Raw genomic sequence first — 26474 nt, forward strand, 5'->3', positions numbered from 1 at the left:
GAGGATGAATTTCACTCACTTCATACTCCTTTCTTATCCATCTCTTCTTATCCACCAACTCATTTCTCCATATTCAACACCTTGCTAGACATTGGCACAAATAATGTGATCTTTCTTGAGAATTAGTGACTTTTAAAAGTCCAGAAAAAATCCTAAAAAACATATATGATGCTAAAGAAATCCTAAAAAATATAAAATGTCTTGAAAACGATGAGCATCTTAGTCAAAGGTTAAATTCCTAAATACTTTGATTTCTCACTAGAAATAATAGAAAGGCTCCTTGCACCTATGTCCATTAGGATCGTTGCATGCTTGTTGTCCATTTTCTTTATTATTCTATCTTGCCTTGCCTATCTATAATTAACTCCTTTCATAGTCTAGGGGGCATATTTTGTCTAGCTTATCAAGGATCTTCTAGTGCAAGGAGATTTTTCTTTGGCATTATCTTTCAAAATAGTGTTTCTCAACACTACCCCCAACTTGGCATCAAGTGTTTCTCAAAAAAATTTAGATAGTTTACCTATAGTCTCTAATGTCATGATATTTCTCACTATCAGAATCAAGTCTTGAAGAAATGGCCAAAATACTTACACACATGCACTTAAAAACTTAAGCAACTGAGTTATGCTAATCTTTATTTTTGTGTGTTTTCTATGATGATTTCTTTGCTATATGTCCCCTCCCTAATAGTATTTCAATGATGTCATTGACTAGAAGACTATGGGTGTGGGGCATGTTTTCTTACTTCTACTTGTGGGTATACTTTGTTCATCTACAATGTTTAAAGAATTCATGCTTATCCTATTTTACACTTTAACTTACAAATGTATCATCTTTGACTATTTTTTGCAAGCCTGCACTTGAGGGTTATCCTAGTGCTTATGTCTTGATACATATGTAATCTTGATATATTAAACCTAGGGAATCTAATTGTGTATCCATCTTAACTTACATGCCTTTGATGCTTAGATTGGGTTTCCACATTCCTATCTAATATCAATCATATTAATATCCCCATAGTTATACTAGTGATGGTTGTATGATCTCATGATGTCCCTAATAAATGCTTAATAATGAAATAAGAGTCTAAATTTTATGTGTTTCTTGTTGATGAACCATTTTTCATATTAGCTTGCATTATAGTTTTATTCTCTAGCATAGCTTTACATTCTTGCATAAGGGGAAGAGTTGTTTCTTCATTTTTCTCAAGCATATTGGCTAATTGCTTTCTTCTTCATTATTTATTTTCACGTCCTTGAACTTTCACTTCATCTCTTTGCTATCCTATCATCACATCTGCATAAAATTTTGACCTACTATATAATTTTGACCAGGGGTATGTGGAAGATCATGGTGTGCCAAAAAGTGGCGATCTAAAAAATCTGTAAGTCTAAAATATCTCAAACCATTTCAAAATCTATTCCAACTTTTTTCCCACCCATCTTGACACTAAATTAAAAAATATATAACCTTTATAAGGTCTACTATATTTTTTGATACCAAACCTATTTAGTCAACTTTAAAAACATCCTTAAAATGTGCTTTTGGCTTGTTTTTATGTGATTTTTATTACAAACATGTAGCTGATGACTTTTTTTTCACCAAAATTTGATAAAATGAAAAGGGTTTCTTAAGAGTGTTCATGTCTTTACATAAATGTAAGGTTTGTCAAGTTATGAGTTTAGTAAGTGATTATTACTTATTTTCTAATTGAGTTACATATAAAGTGCTAACTAACACACTACTTGAAAAACAACTATAACTTTCAAATGGTACAACATTTTTTAAATCCAAAAGATGTATCACATTCTATGTTTCTTCTACTATAAGGAGAAAAAAACTGTAAAATTGAATTTTATAGAGTTTTGAATTAGTTAAGGTGGTCAAACAAGAGATTTTTTTAATTCCAAAAATAGTAAAGTAAAAAATTAATTATTAATTATTTATTTACAATAAAAATACCAAAAAATATGTGTCACATCTAGGCATGAGTTTGCTACTTATATCTAGAATATTATTAAAAAAATATTATCATTTGACTTTGATGAAGGTGGTCAGAAATATGTCTACTTCTTATTTTTGTTCTAAAATTTTTGTAATATTGCATTAAAATTCAAAATTTTAGCCAATCAATGTTTTTTTTTTTGAGATAATTCCTAGTAGTTTAGAAACTAGATTCAATTTTCTAGAGATTATTTTCTCTCAACTTTTTGATATGAAGTTAATAACAAGTAGAAAATTGCACGTCAAGCTAACATAACCCTGATTTTCTAATTTTTTATTGCCACTTAATGTCATAGTTTGGTTGACCATGATCCTGAACATACCCCATCCTAGATTGATTTTCAAGATCAAAATCAAAATATGAGTTTATCTTGATAGTTGAAATCACATTTTAAAATTCTACCTTCTTCTAAGCAGTTAGCTAACCTTTTTTAGGTCTAATCTTTGAATTTTCACTAGGGAATCTTCATCTCTTCATGTATTCATCACTTCTATGCTTCATATATACTTGAATTCACTTTTTCATATCTAAAATCACTTTTTTACTTGATTTGAGCTAATTTTCATGCTTTATCCTTCATGGTCAACTCTGGTCAAACTAGGGCATTCTGTCATTCCTTAATAGTCACTCTTTGGTTCTAACCATCTATCTATCATCTTGGACACTATTATATCTCAATTTTCTCATATCTTTCTCATTTGTACATCTCCCTTAGCTCATTTCAATTTCAATCTTGAGGGGGTAGAAATACTCTATCATCAGTTGCACAACTATCCATTTCTCAAGAGCATATGATTGATCTTTTCATTTTCCCTTGATCTATCTGCTTTGCTAGCTATTAGAATTTTGCTTGAAACTTGACATTATCTTTTTCCTAGTATTTAGTACTATCACTATCAGGCTATACATTTAGGATTTACTATCTCCTTCTACATTTCTTTCTTCGAAATCAAATATCTCTATCTATTGTTGCCTACTCGACTTCTATTTTCTTTGACATAATGTGTTCTCATTATGTGTTCTTAGATTGATCACACATTAGTCAAAGAGAGGAAAATTTAATCACCTAAAAATGGTCATCTAGACTATTAGCCCCCTTCACAATATTTTGGCTCAATTATTTAATCATTTACCTAGGCCAAATTGCTAATAATCAATTATTTTGATTATAACTTATAGCTTGACTATGCTATCCTAAGTTCATTATTTGGTTAAAAGAACATGTCCCCTTTTAATTAAATAAAACACCCAATTCTTCTAACTGACTTAAAGTGCACATGTAAAATCCTTTTTCTATTTTACAAATTAAAAGACAAGGATTTGTGACTTTTTTGTTAAATGGGAAGTCAACTTCTATTTTATTGGTTGACTTGCTTATGCACATGGATCACTCCAATTGTTGAACTCCAGCATTGATCTTCCATCATCTTGACCTTAATCTCTACCATCCATATGACTTTAAAAGATAGAGATCTTTCCCCCTCAAAGCATCCATCCACCTTTTGAATATTGTTATGTTCTTGGTTTTCTAACAAATTTCTTTGGAGCTTTGTGGAGAACTTTCATTTTCTTGTCTTCATTCTCTCATTCCATCACATTCTAGCTTAATGTCATGTTGCATGTTAGTTTAGTTTCTCTTTTGAAATGATTTACCTCATATAGATTAACTAGATTGGTGTTAACACTCTCATTCTTGATTAACATAGCTACATTTTGTATATTCATACTAGTTTAGTCTATATTTGCATTTCATTATTAAGGAATCCTTTGTAGACATTTGCACTCTTGCATCTCATCTCTAAGAGATTTTTATAAGAATTTTTCTCTAATACTAGTAGTTAGAATTATTTATAATAACTAAGGGGGGAGGGGCATGAATCAGTTATTCAAGGTCCATAAGTACCAATTGTACAATCAAATAATTAAACATTTATTGTTATACTTATCTTGTTGTAGCTCAGTCTCTACTGAATACTGATGAACAAAATTACTAGTAGTTTATTTTTCGATGTTAATAGACTTAGGAGAATGTAAACATGTAAATGTAAAACAACACAAGTTTGAAACATGATTTTACATGGAAACCCAATTTGGGAAAAAACACTTTTCAAAGTGAGCTTTTTTATGAGCCAAACCTATTAAATGTGACTTAGTTAGCAAATTTAATCACCCTTTTAGGAGTGGCCATGTTAGAGGACTTTGATCATTCCATTTAGAATGTCATCTTGCTAAAGTATTTACATAGACTATTAAGTCCTTTAAATGACTATTAGGTCAACCTTTGTCAAAAGAATTTCAATACAAACTATTTATATTATTATTAGAAAGAGAATAGTAGGGTTTTGATCTGTATGTTTACAACTCACTTTTGCAAGTTTAGATCACTATTTGGTTTATATGTTGATTCACTATTAAGTTCTCTTATCAAATTTGTCTCTTAACTTGCTTAGAAAACTTTTAGCGTCTGCACAAGCAATTCATTCTATTGTTTGACTCTCACTCACACTTGTGCATTCACCCTTGTGTGCCTCTATTCCACCTTTTTATTTTTGCATCACTTAAATTTTATCTCTATACCTCATTAAATTAGTAATTCTTTCTTTATCATTTTTCATAATAATTGTCAATCTTAGGGTTTATGATCCAATTCATCAGGTTCATTATATCTTTCCATCTTCCTTTTTTTCTAAAAATTTCTCATCCATCAAATTTGAACTTTACATGTGATACCTAATCCTCACCTTGCATTAAATGATCCAACTTATCAATCTTATCTTCAACTCATTTTTCATATCCAAAGATATCAATTGAGTCAACTGAAAATCATGATTCCTGAAATACATTAAAATACTTTTATTTGGCAATCACTATGTTTTGACACTTGGTCATCACTAACTTCTTGGCTTGGCATCAACTAGTTTTCTTGATCGATACTAATGCATAGTCAAGACCAAATTTTTCTTGACACTAAATGTGGCTTGGTTGACACTAGCATAACTTTGCATTCCTTGATCTTTTACTTTATTGCTAACTAATCAAATGTCCATCATAGCCTCCTTTCCATAACTCAACATTTCCTATAGGTAATTTTGTTATGTGCAATCTTTCAAACCCTCTTCATCAATCAAAATAGATGTAACATTTAGATTAGATTGAAACATCTCTGATTAGTAGATTTGACATCAACAACCAAACAACAATTGCTCCAATTGTAAGTTTCCAACAATATTTTCAATAAAGCTTTAGCTTAGGATGCTCATGAATATCTAAGATGTAAATTAGGGCTGATTCCCCTAGACAAGGATACTTAATCTTAGATGGAGCTCTGCATCAAATGTATACATCATAATATTATACAAATTGATGGACATAGTCCTACTTTAGGAGCTTCTTAACGTAGTAGCAAAAGAAAAAGGACATAATATTGTATAAGTCATACATACATGGTAAAGGAGAATTCAATACTGACATCAAGATATCTACATTGATAAGATGCATGAAATAGAGAAGTTATCTTTGGGATTATTGTCAAAGAGAGAGATATATACAATTTAGTTGCCATAATAGAGGGATAAGCTTTTTAGTTACCATGAGATATTGAGTAAGAAAGAGGGAAATGTATAAAAGGTGTTTGTATGCAAGGTGTTGCTAGTGATATAGAAGAATATGATTGATTTCATAATATTATATGATAGAGTGAGCTTATGTATTAGATATGAGAGATACATAGATGAGAATGAGAATGAAACTAAAGGAAAGAGATTAATGGACACTAAGATGAGAATCATAATGAAACTAAGGACATTAATAAATATATAATGCTCTAGACAGAGGGAGTTTACTTGATTAAGTACATGTTTTGGATTACATGGTAACTAGAGGTATTTCCATCAATTCCAAAAAGGGATATTAGTGGAAACTATAGTTAGAACAATTTTTATATTATCATTGATGTTGAACCTTATTTGTAAGATAGCTTGTTATCTGATTTGAGTGCCATAGCTAGAAGATCTTTTTAAGAGGATTTGAGAAGTTGGTCAAAAAAAAAAACTTAGAGGAAAAGTTGAGTTATGAGAAGAGAATACAATGGGCACTTTATTATTAAGACTTTGATAAGGTAAAGTTAATATTTAATCAAGTTACAAGTGAAGAATACATTTGTACTGATGCCTTGGAGAAATGATAAAAGATTGACCAAATGCACAAGCCTTATTGAGCAACAAAGCAGAAGATTAAAGAACATAAAATAAATGCAAAGTGAAGTTAGTGTCAACTTAGTGCCACTATAAGTTGAGAAGTAGCGATGGAGTATCCTAGGTGTAAGATCAATCTTGCATCACCCAAATATATTTTATTATCAATCTTTTCTATTTCAATAAGGACTAGTAGACAGGGTGGTTACTATTTATGTGAACATTCTATTTTTAGTAAGTTTTTCATACGAGCTTGAAATGTTCTCATTTTCTACATGAAGGTTTATTTCACAATTATTAGCCTACTATTGGGACTAAAAATTGCATGGTCAATTTTTAGTACTATTGAGAAATTCAAGCCCCATAAATGCTTTTAGTGCATGTGTACCTGGTTATTTGTCTAAGGCCTAAGAGGTGTTTAATGCTTCTAGCACCTTCCATTTAGAGAATTCACTCCTTTCATGAAGCTAAATTGACATTCCAAGTCATTCGGTGAAGTCCCATTTTGAGTAATTGTCAAATCTGCATTTTCACGTAAGTGTCAAACATCGACAGGAGGCTATGTTTATGATTGAATATCTCACCTGAACAAAAATTTCATAACTTTCTACTTTGGGAATGTTTAGTATCCATACTAGAGAGCCTATGTTTCAGATTTTGAGTTGTTTTGAATATGTTTGAATAGGTTTTGAGTCCATCAAATTTGGTAGTTTACTATTTTCATGTTGATGCACATTACACATAATTTTGGAAGGTCCTCTTTGACGACTTATAATTTTGACCCAGTTGACCAAAATGTTAAAAATCCTCTTGTGTTGCATTTTAGAGTTTAGAGACATTTTATGTTTCAAGTTTGAGCTTATGATGAATTCATTTGGTCAAATTTCAAACATAATTCCAAATGCAATTTCTAAAGTTTTACTGGTGCCAACATTTGCAAATTTGTTGGGACCCCTTTTTGGGACTTTATAACTCCTAATCCATGATAGGTGAGATTGAATGGATTGTATCCCTATTTTATACTATAAGAATACATCATGTGTGCCAATTTTCAAATCATGATGAATCCATTTGCACACTTTCCCAAGTCAATTCCATTTGTAAAAATTTCCTTTTTTTCATTGTTTCTAGTTTGCAAATTTGAGTAGCTCACTTTGACTGATCACCATATGTGCCTTGTTATTTTTCATGAGCCCAAATTGTAGCCTTATACTTTCCTCATGATAGTGAAACAATGCCCTAATTTTTATGCCCCCAAGTGCTCGTTTGCCCAATTTTCAAAGTCAAATCCGAACACAATTTATTATTTTCTGACATGTTTTCTTGTAGGTTGTTCTAAGAGGTCAACTTTGACAGTGAATATCTTTTGACCTTGAATTTTTCATGAGACAAGATTTGATGGGGTGCAAGTGTGTGGAACAGAGAATCAGTATGCTAGTTTTCAGAGCCTGATCAGGTGTCTGGATCAGGTTTTAAGGCCAGTCAAAGGACCTCCTGGCACAAACTTGACAATTTGCAAAAAATGATAAAATGAGATTTTAATGATAAATTAATGCTCGAAATCAATTCCAGTCAATATTAAAAGGTCAATGGGCCAGTTTGAGGATTCAGTTGTCCAAAAATGAAATTTTTTAAAGCTAAACCCACTATGGGGCCGCAACTAATTCTATCAGATCAACACGTGGGAGGGAAATCTATAGCAATAATGAAGAGGTAGCTAAGAAATCTTTACAGTAAATTAGTGTATTCAAGTGTCCAATCAGCAGCTCATCATTATCTATTAGATTGAGAAACCTCAAACATATAAAGTTAGAAGAAACACGTGTGTAGTATTTCATGTTCTACCCTTTAGAGACACTTACAGTTAGACAAGTTGTCATTTAGAGGAGATCAAAGCACTCCCAATGACTCTCAAAGGAATAATTTTGGAAGACTATGAAATGATGAAGAAAATTGTGAAAGTTTCAAGATTAGGCTCAGTCCACTAGCCTATCTTTGAGTGGTTTTGGTTAACACCTTGTATCTACTAGTTATTCAAATCAAAGAAGCAACAAAAATATTAAATTGAATTATATTTAAATGCTTGATATTAAATATTTTTGTTTTAGTTTCCTGGGCCAAATTTGCCTCAAGTGTGATTGGGACCTCTCCTCAAGAAAACCTTTCGAGGTGCATGTATGAATATGGTTCATTTTAGTGAGGGTGGCATTGAAATATTTTTAATGCAATTGACTTCAATAAATATAAACACTTTGAGACTCTAGACTTGGATGCTTAATATTTAGTTTGTAGGTAATACACTAAGGGCATAACATATTAAGTGTTATGTGTTTGACAATGCCAATAAAGCTAGGTCATACCCACGTGGACCCTGCTTTTTCTTTTTTATGTTGCTAAGATGCCCTCTCAAGATCAAAATAGGAAAGATCAGACAACCACGCCATAGCAAAGTCAAATAAAATGCCAAGTGCATCCTAGTGGATAGGGGAGGAGCCCTATGTGAACAAAGGAAGCAACATGAGGCTTGGATAGAGAAGAAGCCCATGGCATGGGCAAGGTAGGAACTTCCATATTCAATATGGAGAAGTTGCAGTCAAAGCAAGGAAAAAAGGTTGCAGTAGTTAAAGAAACTTGCAAGCAACAAAGGGAGAGCTCCATGGCATTGGAAGTAGTAGATCTCCATGCCTAAAAAGTGTAGCATGGAATGAATATTTATTTCCAAATAAAAAAGTAAATCCATGATTGGAAGGAGTATGCACATCAAATTGAAGGAAAATCAAGTAGGTCAAAGGTAGGAAAATGTATGAGAGAAGCCATGGATTATAAACAAGAGGAGAGCGCCATGTTAATAATACACCCGTGACAAGAAAGCCTAGACCACATAAGTCAATAATCCACCATTTCATAAGAAAAAGTCTACATAGAGTGCATTGATTTGAAAAGGGAAGGTGTCAGAGTTTGAAGATGCCAGCAAAGCAGTCCCAAACAAAAGACAGTCGACACCAGATAAGAGGTGCTTTAATTGCAAAATGCATATAACAAAGCCACATAGAGAAAAAGCCGCAGGTAGTTTGGAGAGGGAATTCACCTTGTGAGGGGAGAGTTCCATGCATAATAAGACAAGTCCACTTCAGCAATAGAGGAGCTTCCAAAAGATAAAGCCATTGACAGTCAAGAGGAACAATCCACAGTCAAAATGAACAGCTCACCATCTAGAGAAGGTCATAGGAAGCTAGAGAGGTACCATGGAAAGAAGAGAAACCCAATGCTAGTTTCAAATAGAGCATAAGGAAAAAGGAAATGATAGGAAAATGTCCCACATTGAGCACGTGAGCCATTCTATATCTTTTAAATACTTTTCCAATCCAAAGCCTAGTGTTAATAAGACAATGCTCTTTGAGGCTAGAGGAGCACACGTGGGGTCTACAACCAGCTAAAGGTGCCGTTAAAATTTTGATATAGCACACAAATAGATGTCAAAGGAAAGGTTGTCAGAGAAGGTAAAAATTTTCCCGAAAAAAGGGAAGATTTCCAGTGGTCACTATGTCACCACCAAGAAATTGTGAGATTTTTTGGCATGCAACATGGTCACTGGTCAGAAAATCTCAAATCTAGATAGTGACCCACCAAATTCTGACATCTGGTAGAAGTAAAATGCAATGTGGGTCTTGCTTCCAATGTAGTCAACAAACAATTGAGTGACAAGTGGTAGTATGTGCAGTAGCGAGAATGACTGAGCGATGATGTGGAAAAATCTTGACAAACCACAAGATGCCATGTGGCATGGATTTCAAGCTAGGTTATGACATGGCAAGTAAATCTTAGGGACACACTAGATTGTACCATGTGGCAGATTTGAGGGTGTTCGCTATGTCACTAAGGAAAAGTTGCATGCTAGTTAATATAGTGACATAGCGAGTATAACATGGCATCCAAGTGGTGTAGTGACATGGCGCAATGAGGTGGCAGAACAAAAGACCAATCAGATGTTGACATGTGGTGCCTAGTTGAAGAGGTCCGACAGCTATGCATGAAAGGAACCAATATGAATTTTCAATGTGTCGCCAATGGTCAAACCAAGTTTGACCTAGATGTAAGAGTGAAGGAAATTTCAATGTTATAAAATTATTTCTTTTATTTTGTCCTCTAAGGTGCACATACCTACTCATTTTAAATAAAGTTTGATTCAATAACATAGTTCAAACTTTATAATATTTCAATTTTTTAAAATTGTCAAGTGTTTTGAAAGCCATGTAGCAGATGCTTGAGCTTCAAATGGCCATAACTAGGGCTATTTTTATCCAAAATAGACACTCCAATATACCACCAAAATTGGAACAATCTAAATTTTCCATTTTTGATGTCATTTTCTACATAGCTATTCACCGGTTCACACTATAGGCCAATTTGTGATTACCAAAGAATTCTCAATAGAATAGGAAGATTTCATTATTGATCATCCAAATTGGTAAGAAGGTAGGTATGAAAACTTATTGAGGCCTAAATGTGGAAAAAAATACTTTGAAATGATTGTATTGCATTTTGGAGGCCTTTTAACTGATTTTTGGCTTTACCTTGATTTAAAATCTAGCATCAAAAGAAGTTATAATTCCATCAAGTTTTTGAGATACTTTATACTTTTGAGAGCCAAATTGGTTAAGAATGTGATTCACCAATTGAACAGAGAGATTAGAGAGAGCCTTTTCATTGCTAGGAGAGGGAATTTTAAGTGGACACATATTAGATGCAGAGTAGATCTAATAATTCCTTCATCCTATATCATTCTCATTCTTTCGCATTGTACAGGTTCCAATTTTTGGGAAGAAAAAGTTCATTGTTGTGATACCATTAAGGGTTCCAATTTTTCACTATGAGACCATTGGTTCCAGTTTTTGACATGTTTCCTTAACTATGACACCATTCTTTGAACATAATTCTCTTGTATGAATAGCAATAAGAAGGATAATTTAGCAAGTCAAATCCATTAGGTGTTTTATATTTTCATCTGATGCATATGAATGTATTATTTCAAGGAAATTAATGCAATAGGTTGAGTTTTATTTTAAATCATGTCTCCTTTCTCAATGAGATTCAATATTTTAAGATCTTTGAATATATATCCTAGGTCATAGTTGCAGTCCCTTAAGTCTGTATGTCATTTCATTGTTGCTTATAACTCAAGGGGTTATGTAAATGCTTCAGGGGAATCAAGAGGGTTGCAGGTTTACTGATGAGGATATTAGGTGAGAATGAGGTCTAGATTAAGCATAGATGTCTATTTACAAGGTAAATGAGTAGATCAAATATCTAAAAATATGAATAAGTATTAGATATCTATATGTATGCATTTGATTCATGGATTTTCCTAATGGATTAGGCACTGGTCAGCTATAGGATCATTAGTTTTTACTACTACATGTTTGAGGTTTTACTAAATTCAATATTATTAATCAAATTTTCATTCCCTTTCATGTTGAAGAACCTAAATGTGATGCCCTCGCTCAGCTTGTGAATATCATAGGATTTGCATTTAGCGACTACACATCTATTTCATCACATAGGTGTTAGGAGATATAAGGACTTTTATCTGCTTTAATAGATTCACGAATATGTTTTTGCACTGGTACCATATTGACTTAATTTGAGGTCCACCCACCTAGGTTTTGCAGAGCCTGAAGTGTAGAAGGGTCAAGCCTTATAGTTGGCCTGGTGTTTGAAAAGATATGTTGAAAACGAGAGTTAGCTACCCCTAGATATTTCTAGTTCTCATTAGAGTAATTGGAAATCGATAACAATTTTAAGCACCAACGCCTACCATAAAAATCTCATTGCTCAAGCTTAAGTATTAGAGAAGTTATTATGGATTTTTGGTGGAAAAGTTTGCAAAAATATCTTCAAGCTCACCATTAGAGGCCTTAGAGTGCCCAGATGAGGTTTAGAAACTCAATAGAAGGGCACTTTTTCCATTCTTAGTTTGTAGATCAGGAGCTGGCATTTTTAAAATGTGGTTATGATAGCCTATCAAGGAAACAGTTTGAGAGTTATCGCCTTCTAAAGTTGGGCTACATGAAATTCCAAAAATAAATGTCAATAATGTATTTGGCTAACTCTATATGTATAATTAGGGTCTATTAGCCCTAGGTATTAAGTTTGAGCATCTAGAACCTTCCCAGGGGACATAAAATTGCCTATTTAAGAAAGGCCCTAACATTGTCTAGGACAATTCTAGGTGGTAGTTCGCAGCTTCATCTTGCAGATTACTATAATGAAGGCACCCATCTAGGTTAGCATATTCTACTTGAGAATTATTTAATTTTGCATTTGCAGTGCAAATATGAAGTCCATGTTTTGTTCTCACATTTTTTTTTGTTTCTTTGTTTTCTATTATGGTTTATGGTATTAAGGGGGACACCCACCATCAAGTAGTGTCAACCAAGCATCAATATTAGTTGAGTGTTAGTATATGTGTCGAGAAAAAATGATAGAAGTGATGAAATAACCTAGTGTTGACCAAGTGTTAGTATACAATGTTGACTAAGAGACATCATTTTGATGGTCTTTTAGAAATCATGATTTCCAGCAAATAGAGTTGATTTCATAAAATATGTATAGTGTAACGAAGATAAGGATGGATGGCCTAGAACATTTAAATTAAGTGAAACCATATTTGCACATTTTGATTCAAGGATTTATAGAGAAGTTTGGGGAAGTTTGTAGAAGATAAAAGCAAGAATGAAATATAGGAAATATTCAATGAATCTGACCTAAACATAAGATCAACAATGATTTTTAAATAAAAAGAAGATCAAAATTACCTAATTAAGGAGGTACAAGGACAAACCTAATAAAGGTTAGAACAGTTTTTAATGTTATTAAATAGAAATCTTAAGAAATGGGATAAGGAGAGTTAGGAATAGGTGAACAGTGGTTTCTTGAAGCGTTCTTGAGAAAATTAGAGATATAGATGACAATTAAGGATAGTTAGTGGACCACTCAGATCTAATTGTAAAGTGACTTATATTTTCTAGATCAAAATCAATTACTTTCTAACCATTGTATCAACATTCAAATACTTTAATCAATTTTAACCTATTAGTCATATTTAAATCCTTTGATCAAGGTGTCATTCTAATGGAATGTTCTAAAGTCCTCTAGAAAGGCCACTCCTAATAGGGTGATTGAATATTTTAACAAGGTCACATTTAATAGTGTGTTTTGTAACCTTTAAGAGGGTTAGCTTGTAATCAAGATCATTTTAGAAGAGTGCAAAATTGCTGACATGTTGCTAGTTTTTTTTTCCCAAATAAGGTTTCCGTTTAAATCCTAGTATCAAAATTGTGTGGATGTTATTTGTGATTATTTAATTTTAATGATTACATTTTCCAATTCTGTGATATTTAGGATAGAAAATTGCTAATTTATGTTATTGAATATTTACTATTGAGACCAGGCTAATGGAGGTTAATATCTAAATAAGAATGACTTGTGACATGAAGGTTAAGACATATGATTGGTGACATGAATAAGATTGTGAAGTTCAACATGATGGAGGGATTGTTGGAGTTGGTAACAATGTGGTTTGTCATATAAATGGAACATTATCTATTTCTCTTGATGGAAATATGTTTACAGATGATTTCTACTTTGTTGATGGTTTAAAGAATAACCTATTGAATGTTGGATCATTGGTTGATAAAAGATATCAATTACAATTAATAGAGAAGACATGCATTATCATGTATAAGGATGGTAAGTCAATTTTGATTGGTACAGGATCTAGAGGTAATATTTTTTAGCTAAACCCTATAGAGATGGCATGTTTAGTTAATAAAGTGGACAACAGTTGGTTACTACATAGAATGTTCTATTGTATAAAATTTCATAATATTATTAAGGCTATTAACTTACATTTGATTTGAGATATTTTCCAAAAATTGCAAATCCTACTAATGTTGTCTATAAATAATGTGTTCCGCCTAAGACAAAGAAAAAATCCTTTCCTATAAAGAAGTTCTCTAGAATAGAAAAATTGGATATTGTTCATACAAATTTGAAAGGTCCTACTAGGACAATAGGAATCTACAATGAAAGTTATTTCATTATTTTTGTTGATGACTTTACTATAATGATGTGGATAGAGTTTCTTAAAGAAAAGTATGAGACAGTCAAGAAATTTAAGTTGTTTATCAATAGAGTTGAGAATGAATCTGGAGTGAATATTAAATGTTTAAAATCATATAGGGGTGGAGAATTTACCTTGAATGAGTTTAACACTTTTGGTATAGTGACTGGTATTAAGAGATAACTATAAACACCTAAAACTCTTGAACAAAATGGAATTACTAAAAGAAGAAATATGTCTATCATAGAAGAAACAAGATCCATGATATTTGAGAATGATATATCAAAGACATTATGGAGAGAAGAAGTAAATACAATAATTTATAGTATGGATAGGGTACATAAGAGAAAAGGTGCAAAAAAGACTCCCTATGAATCATGGTTAGGACATGCACCCTCAATGAAGTATTATAGAATTTTTAGAAGTGTTATATAAAGAGAGTTTATAATATTGGTAAGTTTGATGCAAGAAGAGATGAAGGTATGGTACTTGGTTATTCTTTAAAAAGAAATGATGATAGATGTTTTAATCAAAGAAGTAAGATTATTCATGTAGATGCAAATGTAAAAGTGGATGAAAAGTTTCGAGTCAAAGAGATAATACTAGATTATAATTCTAATGATGAAGATCAAACTAATTCCAAAACTATCATCTCAAAATGTTGAAGTTCTGTTTGAGACTAAAAAATTTTTTTAGAATGATATTCAAGTTGTAGAACAGATAGAAGGGCCAAGATCCAAACTTAGACAAGAAGTAATAGTTGAGTCATTAATGGCTACATCTAACAGGAATTTGCTTAAGAATGTTGGTAATCTAATTATAAGAAGAAAAGAAAAACAAGTTATAAAAAGAAATAGATTACACGAAGAATTATGTTCTATCTCTCAAGTTGAATTAAAGAGTATAGATAAGGTATGCAAGGATGATCATTAGATTCAAGAAATGAGGGAAGAACTAGATTATGTTATGAAGAATATGACATGAGAATTGGTTCCTATACCTAAAGAAAATAATGCTATAGGAATTAAATGGGTTTTTAGAAACAAGATGAATGGACAAGGTGTGGTAATGATAAATAAAGAGAATCAAGTATGTAGAGGATATTCACAATAAGAAGGTATGGATTATAAAAAGTTGTTTTCCCCTATAGCTAGAATTGAAGTAGTAAGAGTGTTCTCGACTTTTATAACAAGTAAGAAATTGAAATTGTACTAGGTGGATGTAAATTTAACATTTTTTGATGTATAACTTTAAGGAGAAGTCTATGTGGAGTAGCATAAAGGTTTTATTTTAAGAGTAGAAAGAGCATCATATCAATATGAAAGAAAAAATTGTATTGACTAAAGCATGAAACTATAACCTAGTAGGAAATATTTGATAAGTATTTGAAAATGTTGGGGTTTATTAAAGGTATTGTTATCTCTAAAAGTTGTGCCTTGACTGAATCCTAAAATCTAGTCACTTTGAGTAATATGGAAAGACTCATAAGGTAGTGGGTGTACTAGATGTAGGAGTTAATCTCTGGGCTTTAGGCCAGTTCCTTATGATGCTTCACCTATTTTTTCTTCAGAAATAAATTCAAACTTGGGAGGAAAGGGGATAGAAGGATTACTTGCATGAAAGTAAAATGATTTAACTTAAGGTGATACACCAAACATTAAGATGAGAAAAATTTTGAGAAGACACAAGGGACTTTTCCTAAAGGATTAAGGGTAGCTCAATATTCATCTTAGAACATGTTCATAATTAAATATTTTGAAAGAAGGATAGACAAACAAGATGTTAAAGGGAATGATATAATTCACAATTTAACAAAGCTTAAAAGAAGAAAAAGTGTCACAACTTGCAACAAGTATGAAGATTCCAAACCTTTCTTACAGATAAAGACTAAGACACAAAATCAGGGATTCAAAAATAAATCACAAGAGTATATCAAATCAATTGCTTACATTGCAAAAAAAATGAACACAATATAAGGGCCTTGAAGTGTTCCTTTATTTAAGATTCCAAGGTAACTCAACAACATTCCATCTAGCGGTTACAAGTCATATGCAAAAAATTTTGAAGGACTCGTAAGAGATTATGACAAGATCACTTTTTGCAAGAAACTGGAACCCTAAAAACATACAACTATCTTTGGTAGAGTTCATGCATAACTCTAAATATTACATTAAGTTCAAACTCCAACAAGGTAGAGTTGAAATTTTAGGTAGGAGTAGTAACTATGGATCATAAAGAAGATCTTATTAGATGCACACCCCCATGTAGGAAATCTAGCCTTTATGTACAAATCTAGTCTCTCAAGAGATAGAAGTGGTGATTAAAAGTGCCTTAGTTGGTAGACGGATCACCATGGTAGTAGAGGGATGGAATTGAATTCGTCATGCATAGAGAACACTTGAAAAGTGATTACAAGCAATCACAAGATCAACTCACCATCAAAGAGTTGCTTCTCTTAATGTTTTTAACATGCCAAATTAGCCAAATTAGATTTGAAAAGGAGTCAACCATCTATCCTTGCCACATGGCCCAATGCCCTCAAAGTCCTTTTCCACCTTGCTAACCTTCCTTTATATTGACCATTGAGTTCTCATTTGCAATCTCACAACCCTAATACTAACAACAAATAAAGTAATGCAAAGATGTGATGGTTTCCCTTAATTATCACATTTTCCTCATTTGTGAGCACACAACCTTTTTACTTAGCCATAACTATCAACCACTTCAAGTCAAATCTTAGCTAACTACATGGAGAGAACCACATGTCATCTTTTGATAGGCTAAACTTGCCACCTTGTCACCATCTCACAACCTTGCAACTCTCATTTTGTGTTGACTATGTTGACCTATAATTTTGCGGGCCACTACATTTTAACCTTTATTGTAACATCACCATGGTTTATCCTTCCTATTCTTTTCTGGCTATGACCATGCAAAAAGGTTACTTCTAACTACTTCATGGCTCTACCACACTTTCCTCTAATTTTCATGTTTTCTTTATAGAGTTGAGACCCCTTCATCTCATGCCCATCATTGCTTTTCAACTTTAAAGTATTTTATCTCATCAACTATTGTGACCTTGCAAAGCTATCAGACCTAACTATTTGATGTCATTTCGCAACATCACAACATATTTTGTTAACCATAACTTAGACCTTGCGAAATTGTGAGACCTTCAAATTGATTGGCATCACACTTTCATGACCTTAACTCTCATTTTAACCTTTAGCCCTATGAATGAGCAAAAAAAATGTGATTGCCACTTTACTATACTAGCCATGGTTCACTCTTAAACTTCCATGATGATGCAAAGGCACTTAATTTAACTATGGTTCTTCATTGTTGCACTATCACAACTTAATATAATGAAGCTTTTCAATGGATTGCATTGATTCAATTGTTTTTCTCTCATTCAATGGACTATTATTTATCCTCACAATGATGCAATGAAGAGGAATATGTAGGGGCCCACCATGACATGTGACAATGCTTGATGTGATCCTGGAGTTAACATAGACCCTTGTGAACATGTGATCAAACTATTTCCACTTCCTCACAACTTAAGCCTTTTATTCTTCAATTTTCCCTTGTGATGTTGTGATCATCATCTAAGCTAAGTTTATTTTCCATCATCACATCATCATGGGTAAAATTCTCTAACCAACCATTAGTCTCGTGATCACATGAAAGAAATACTTTTGCACCCATGCAACCTTGATCTGAGGTTTTTGATAACCACCTAAAATGACATGCCTGACTCTTTGAATTGACTACTTCCTTCTGCTCACAATGTTGCAACTTATTTTCTTTGAGGCATAACCAGTCCATGATCATACAAAAATGCAAAACTTAACTGTGTTGTCATCACTACTACTTTGCAACCTAAAACATTTTAACTACTTAGCCTCTTGTGAATATACACCTTTACTACTGTGCCCCTTCACACCAAAAACTACACAACTTCCCTTGATAGTTGAAAAGTTGTGCACACCACTTGATGTCTATTTTTGCATCTCACATCCCTTGCAATGGTTAGTGATAGAAAAAGAGTGATGTTCTGAATGAAACATTTTCACAAAATCACAACTTGAACATTTCAAAAGGATGATGGTATAATATGAAAAGTGGCTAAAAGACTTAGGGCTATAAGCATATGTGCAAGATTTTCATCTATCCTTATAATGTTTTCAACTTGTGAATAGATCCATGCATGTTTATGTGGTTGTCACCTTTGACTTCAAGATACTGGTAAATGATTTCTACCAATTTTCACAAGGAGGTGAAAATTGGTAACATTTAGGTGATTTCTACTAAATCGTTTCCTACTAGACATCATACCAGTAACCTTAAACAATCTATTGGGCCATATAGTCAATTTAGGGTGTGGAATATGAGGAACTATTTCACTCAGCCTCTTAGAAGCTTGGGAACTCTTTTAGAGAAAGTAGGAAAACTAACTGAAGAAAGCCTATGCTAGAAAAACATTTAGAAAACACAAAGAAACAATATAGTGCCACAAAACTTATTGGAAACATAAAGCCTAACCTAATTATATATGATGAGAAGGATGATAGATCATACCTCAAAGAAAGGCTTGAGTTGTATCTCCTTCACCGAGATAGGAAAAAACATCTATGTCCATCATTTCAAGATGGAATATATTATTCTCTTTGCACTCTATGATGATGAAGGGACCACTCCAAAAAGTATCAAATTTGAAATATTTACTTGGCCTTCTCTTGAACTCATCCCAATTGAGTACTAGATCCCTGACTTTGAAAACTCTTGACCTTTCCTTTTTATCAAAAGTCTTCTAAGTCTACAATTGTTGATACTCCATGGTTTGCATTTCTTTGTTTTTTGATTCCTTCTAATCCATAAGTTTTGCATGTCTTACTACAATAGGATCACTTGGCTCAAACTGGATGAACTAGTTGGCAAGATCCAATGTTGATAGTTCAACAGATATTAGAAATCATGCTTCTCTACCATACACCAACATGTAAGGAGAATTCCCAATTACTCTATTAGGGGTGATCCTATCAGCCCATAAAGTATTCTTCAACTTTGAATCCCAATCTCATTGATTGTCCTATAGAGCTCTTTTAATAATCCTTATCAAGTTTTTATTGGTGGATTCTACCAACTACCAACTATTACCTTGATGATAATAATTGGACAAAGTGTTAAGGTAATGTCATTTTTTACTACCGAAATACATATCATCAACCACATAAAAGATAGGGAATTATCTGATGTGATAGAATAGGGTACTCCAAATCTGCACACAATTTTTTCATAAAAACTTAGTGTAGCTGATTCATTAGCCTCCTTCAAGGCTATTGCTTCTATATAGTGGGTAAAATAGTCAATAGCAGTTATGACCCACTTGTGCCCTGCACTTGAGGGTGGATTAATTTCCCCAATGAAATCTATTCCCAACTTCATAAAGGGTTGTTGAACCTGAATGGGCTGCAATAACAAACATGACAATCTTTCCTTTCTAGTAAACATGGCACATTTAACACATTTTTTCACCCACAGCATGAGAATCATTGAAAAAGCTTAGCCAATAATAGCTAGCTCTCATAATCTTAAATGTTTTTTTCTTAGGAGAATAGTGGCCTCTTGAAGGTCCATCATGGAACTCAAACAGGATCTTATTAAACTAGTTGTTATTTATGCAACTCAATAGCATACCATTGTGATCCTTTCTAAATAGAATGTTTCCATTTAATATATCAGGAATAGACTAAAGTCTAAAGTACCTTCTTTTGGATCTGTCAATATTAGGCGGGCATTCTCTAGTCTATAGAAAGTGAGTGATCTCTTTTAGCTAGCTTGTTGACTAGTGATTTGTATCTAATCTATGAATAACTAGAGCTACTTTTGATATCTCCTTAACTTCTATGATAGTTACATCAGCAGTTTTTTCACAAAGGCCCTTTCCTCTGACTAGCTTGGTAACTTGGATGTCCATATCATATTCCATCACTTTAGTTATCCACCCAGCTCTTTTTTCATTGAAATCCTTACTGAGTAAAAAATCTTTGACACTAGGGTGGGCTACCATGATATGCATCTTTCTATTTAATAGCATATGCCTGAACTTCTTCAAACCTTTTATAATAGCCAACACATGCTTCTCAACAAAGCTATATCTCTACTCATAATCTTCTAGTCCTTTACCAAAGAATGCAATAGGCTACTCAACACCTTCCAAATTATATTGAACTAAGATTGTAGAAATAACATCATGGCTACCATAAGCATACAATATGAAATCCTTCTTGAAATCAGGATTTATCATAGTTAGTTCAAATGCCAAAGCTCTTTTTATTTCTTGAAATATTTTCCTCCCTTCCTTAGTCTAGCTAAAAGTTGCATTCTTCTTCAAAATTACTATCAATGGCCTCAACAAAGTGACTATCTTAGGTAGGAAGTGTCTAAAAAAAATTATCCTTGCTATGAAGCTTTGCAGACCTCTCTTATGATGAGATAAGGGAAGCTGCAAGATAAGTGCAACTCATTTTGGGTCTATTGCTATACCTTGCTTGGACACCACATAACCCAGTAACTTACCTTCAAAGAAAATATGCATTTCTTAGGATTAAGGGATATAATAAACTCCCTACATCTTTGAAAAATTTGTGTAAGATGACTAATATTATATGTTGCATCATTTGAATAGACTATGATATCATCAAGATAGATTAGCATGAACTTGTACATCATATTATGGAAAGCCATGTCCATTTCTTTTCGAAATATTGCCCCAGCATTGGATAAACCAAAAGGTATCCTTTTATATGTCATTATACCCCATTTAGTAGTAAATATGGTCTTATATTGATCCTCATCTTTAACCAAAACTTAGTTATACCCTAAATAGCCATCCAAGAGTGAAAAATGCTCTGAACTAGAGACACATTGGAGTATCTACTCCATGGATGGTAAGGGGTGCTGATCTTTCAATGATTCTCTATTAAGATCTCTAAAATCAACACACAACCTTATTTCCCCATTCTTTTTCCTAATTAGAACAAGGTTTGAGACCTAGCTGGTATGCTTGATAGGGAAAATTATTCCACTCAATAATATTGGACACTTCCTTTTGCATTAAAGGTTTGGGCTTTAGGTTGACTAGTCTCTGCTTTTGTCTGATAGGCTTGGAGTTTTGCTCTAAATCAATAGTGTCTTGGGAAAGATGTGGATCAAATTCCTTAAGGTCTTTATACTCCCATGCAAAGATATCATTAAATTCTTGAAATAGCTCAACATAGGATTGTCTTTCTTTAGCACCAATTACTTTTCCAAACTTTAAGTATTTTCCCTTTGCAATCTCAAGATCCTCATATTGACCATGTTGGACCAACAAGGTGGTTTTCCTTTTTGACTTGATCATCCATGTTGAAGATGGATTCAAGTGTAACCAATCCCTTAGGTAGCTTATTTTACTTTAACTATAGAATTTGATCACCATGTTGTTGCTCTAGCTTATGTTGGTTGGATGCTAAAAATGCATCCTCTTTAAGCAAGAAGTTTAAGATTTGTTCATCATTGTCAAACACTTGCTAGTTAACATCATTATTAGGGATGCAAGGCTTGAATACCACTTTGATATGATCCTATCTACTTGTTCAAATTATCAGCTATATCAAATTTTCTTCCCACAACAGCCTACCTATTAGCATGTTGATTCAATTTTCTAGGGATGACAATAAGGTTAAAAGCATCAAAACTTTTAATTTCATCCCAAAAACTGTGCTTGTAGTTCATTAGCACATCATTTTTGGTCATATGTATCCCTCTAACCTAATTAACAATTAATTCACTATCTCTAAACACTTTCAAGAATTTGACACCTCTCATTCTAGCCCACTCTAGCCCCTCAATTAAGCCCTCATATTTAGTTGTATTATTTATGCATGCAAAACTGAAATGAAAAGTTGCATAGTATCTATCTCTATGAGGGGATACCAACATGGTTCTGTTGGGCCCATTTACCGTTGCACCAAAAGCCATGACTGTTAGTGAACATGGAACACCACATAATTAACCACCTGTGGGCAGGGGAGCACGTCGTATCACCCAACAATCTCCCCCTCGACGCGCATACCAGGTGCTTACGTGGGTCGGGATGGCACCGGGGAGATTTGAACCCATGACCAAGCCAAAACTAGGCTCTGATACCACTTGTAGGGCCCATTTGTCATTGCACCAAAAGCCATGACTATTAGTGAACATGGAACACCACATAATTAACCACCTGTGGGTAGGGGAGCGTGTCGCATCACCCAACAATCTCCCCCTCGACGTGCATACCAGGTGCTTATGCGAGTTAGGAAGGAACTGGGGAGATTTGAACCCATGACCAGGCCAAAACCAAGCTCTGATACCAATTGTTGGGCCCATTTACCATTGCACCAAAAGCCATGACTGTTAGTGAACATGGAACACCACATAATTAACCACTTGTAGGCAGGGGAGCGTGTCACATCACCCAACAGGATCCTCCATTTGAACTATTCTTGCTTCTAGAGCCATCAAAGTACAACTCCAAAACTTTATCTTTCAGGTTTATTGGAATCTTTAATAATTTTTGAGATGGCTAAACTAGCTTTGTTGAATACATAATTTCCTAAGGTAGCATCCAAAATAGTATTTTTTTGACCTCTCGATACACCCTCTACTACCCACTCATCTAGAAGTATATCAAGGATGTTCTCTACTTGGGAGCTTGTTTCTAAGATGGTTGGGCTTTCAATTTGACCAAATGCAATACAGTTTGCATTGATTACATTAGGTATATATGTCTCAATATGGTTCTTTGCAAGATGGTCACCTTGGTCTGGGCTCTGAATATCATGCGTGACCAATCTGAGGAAATATATCCTTCAATTTTTGTTGTGAACTCTATTAAAAAACAAAGGGTAAAGTATTGAGGAAGATCAATTTCAAAAATATCTTTTGGAATGGACAAGTTGGGACATGAATGGAGAGTAAATATAGCATCTTTAATGACTCCTAAGGTTTTTATAGTGGAACCATCTAACTGTATAATACCCCTTTCTCTAAAGGCTGATAAACCAAACCCAACTCATCAGCTAACTTCTTTTGTATATTAGAACTGGAACCTCCACTATCTACCATACAATTATGCACTGATTTGTCTCCAATGATGAATGATATGTAAAAGGGATGTTCTTTCATGTTATTACCTTGAACACAATTATTTTTTGGAGAAGTGACCTCTCAAACAACATTTTCCAAGACCACCTTGGGATTCTCATTAGCCATCAAAGCATGATCCTCCTCCTTAAATAAAGCCTTCTTAAGAAAATCAGCCTACCCTAGGATAGCCAGAGAATTCTACATGGACATTCTATGATGAAGTACTACTCTGATACCATAGACGAAGGCCCACACCACCCTTACCAACTCAAAACCAAGAATGCAACGATATGGAGGTAACGAGATGACAAAATACTTCCCAAGAAATTTTATTGTACTTGACAATCCAATAGCAATTACAATAACATTTCTACAAGATATCTCAAGATCCAATCCAAAGCCAAGCTAGCCCAGATCCACACTTTGGTAGAAACCTCCAAGATCTCAACTTGTGCTCGCAAGCCACCAAGCAACCTCCTTGTTTCTGAATTGTAGCCACTAGCTCTTCTCCAACTTTATCCAAGATCCAAGTGTAAACTACCTCACATTCAGTGCTCTGTCTACACACTCACAACTCCATCACAATCCTGCTGTAAACTGCCTCACATTCGGCGCTCTGTCCGCAGACTCAAAAAAACTTACTCTTCACTTCCTCTTTCTCTTTCACACTTTCCAAGTTTCCACTTCTCACACTTCTACTCCTCAAGCTTTCACTTCTCAAGCTTCCACTTCTCAAGCTTCTACTCCTCAAGCATTCACTTCTCAAGCTTTTACTCCTCGAGCTTCTCCTTGAGCTTCTACAACTTCCATAACCTACTACAACATCCACAAATTTCCATACACCTCGATAAATGGAATGAAAATTTTTTTTTTAAATTTTTTTTTTCTATTATGCCACCTATGCACCTAAAAAATAGAAATCCTCTTTTATTTTCTTTCCTCCTTTTTCCCCTTTCTTCTTTTTTAAAATTATTTCTCCTCTAATTTTCGTCATTTTCTCTCTCCTCCAGTTTTTTTTTTCTTTTTTTTTTTTGTTTTTTTTTTTTTTTTAATAAATAATTTTCCCATGCAAGATGCTCTTGCATTAGACTCCCCCGGTAGATAGAAAAGTGTGTCCCACACTTTGACGCCAAAAAGAAAGGTCTACAACCATCTTCATCTTCACCAAAGGTTTCCACCTCAACAGGAACAACAAAATCACCATGCAAATCTTCCACATCTTCATTACTCTATCAAACACTAGAATCTCAAACATCCAATCAACATGCTCACTCTCAGGAACAAACTGAACATAATGCTTCAACAGAAAAATCTCATCCACATCAGCAACTACTAAATTCTCACCCATAGCAACAAACCCCACATCAACAGAAACATGTAGATTTCCATCAACACATGCCAAACTCTCAACACTAGCAACCTCATTGCTAACAACAAGATGCTATGAAATACATAACTCACCTCCAACAACAATCAGATCATCCACAATCTCCATGTCAGACTCAACCAATTGATCATGAAAACCAACCTCTATCCCAACATCAACAAGGTAAGGAATATCTTCAGCAACAACCTCTAGTTGCTCTGCAAGTTCTGCATTAGGCTCCACAAACTGATTAGCAAAACCATCCTCTTCCACCTTGACCTTCTTAGCTTGATCAGCCAATCTAGCATCCAACCAAGAAATCATCTTAGAAAAATTCCTCTCCACTATATCATGAATTTTCGCAATCATCTTAGGTGTCCAATCCTCTTGGATCCATCTTCCAGGATCTTCGTAAACCCTCTACAACAAATCCTTCTCATGCTCCTTGTGACAAACTCAAATTGTTTGCAAGTTAGATTGCAACCTGCCACCTCGCATGAACAATTAGGAACCACATCACAAGTCTAGGACAACGGATCTGTAATCCACAAGATCTCTATGATCATGCCTCAACAAGTTCAGTCTTCCATCTCCACATCCATTGATCAATCTGCATGTCCTCCATAGGTCATGGTGTAAACTGCCTCAACTTCGGCAATTTGTTTACACGCTCAAAAACTCTCACTCTAATAAAATTCACCCAACCAAGGTCCTGGTACAAACTGCCTCACACTTCAGTGATCTGCTTGTACACTCAAGAACTCTTGCTCTGATAAACTTTACCCAACCAAGGTCCTAGTACAAACTGCCTCACACTTCGGCGATTTGCTTGTACACTTAGGATCTCCTGCTCTGATACTACTGATGGAGGTAGGCTCTAATACTAGTGATGAAGTACTAATCTAATACCACTTACGAAGGTACACTCTGATACCACTGATGGAGGGCCACACCACCCTACCAACTCATGACAAAGAATGCAACAATATGGAGATAACGAGATGAAAAAATACTTCCCAAGAAATTTTATTATACTTGACAATCCAATAGCAATTACAATAACATTTCTACAAGATCTCTCAAGATCTAATCCAAACCCAAGCTAGCCCAAATCCACACTCTGGTAGAAACCTCCAAGATCTCAACTTGTGCTCACAAGCCACCAAGCAACCTCCTTGTTTCTAAACTGCACCCACTAGCTCTTCTCCAACTTTATCCAAGATCCAAGTGTAAACTACCTCACATTCGGTGCTCTGTCTACACACTCACAACTCCATCACAATCCTACTGTAAACTGCCTCACATTCGGCGCTCTGTCCACAGACTCAGGAAAACTTACTCTTCACTTCCTCTTTCTCTTTCACACTTTCCAAGTTTCCACTTCTCACACTTCTACTCCTCAAGTTTTCACTTCTCAAGCTTCCACTTCTCAAGCTTCTACTCATCAAGCTTTCACTCGTCAAGCTTTTACTCCTCAAGCTTCTCCTTGAGCTTCTACAACTTCCATAACCTTCTACAACATCCACAACTTTCCACACACCTCGATAAATGGAATGACAACCATTTATTTTTTATTTTTTTCTATTATGCCACCTATGCACCTCGAAAATAGAA

Source organism: Cupressus sempervirens, chromosome 8, assembly GCF_028749045.1.
Source record: "Cupressus sempervirens isolate cs-2001-9-10 chromosome 8, ASM2874904v1, whole genome shotgun sequence".
Lineage (NCBI taxonomy): Eukaryota > Viridiplantae > Streptophyta > Pinopsida > Cupressales > Cupressaceae > Cupressus > Cupressus sempervirens.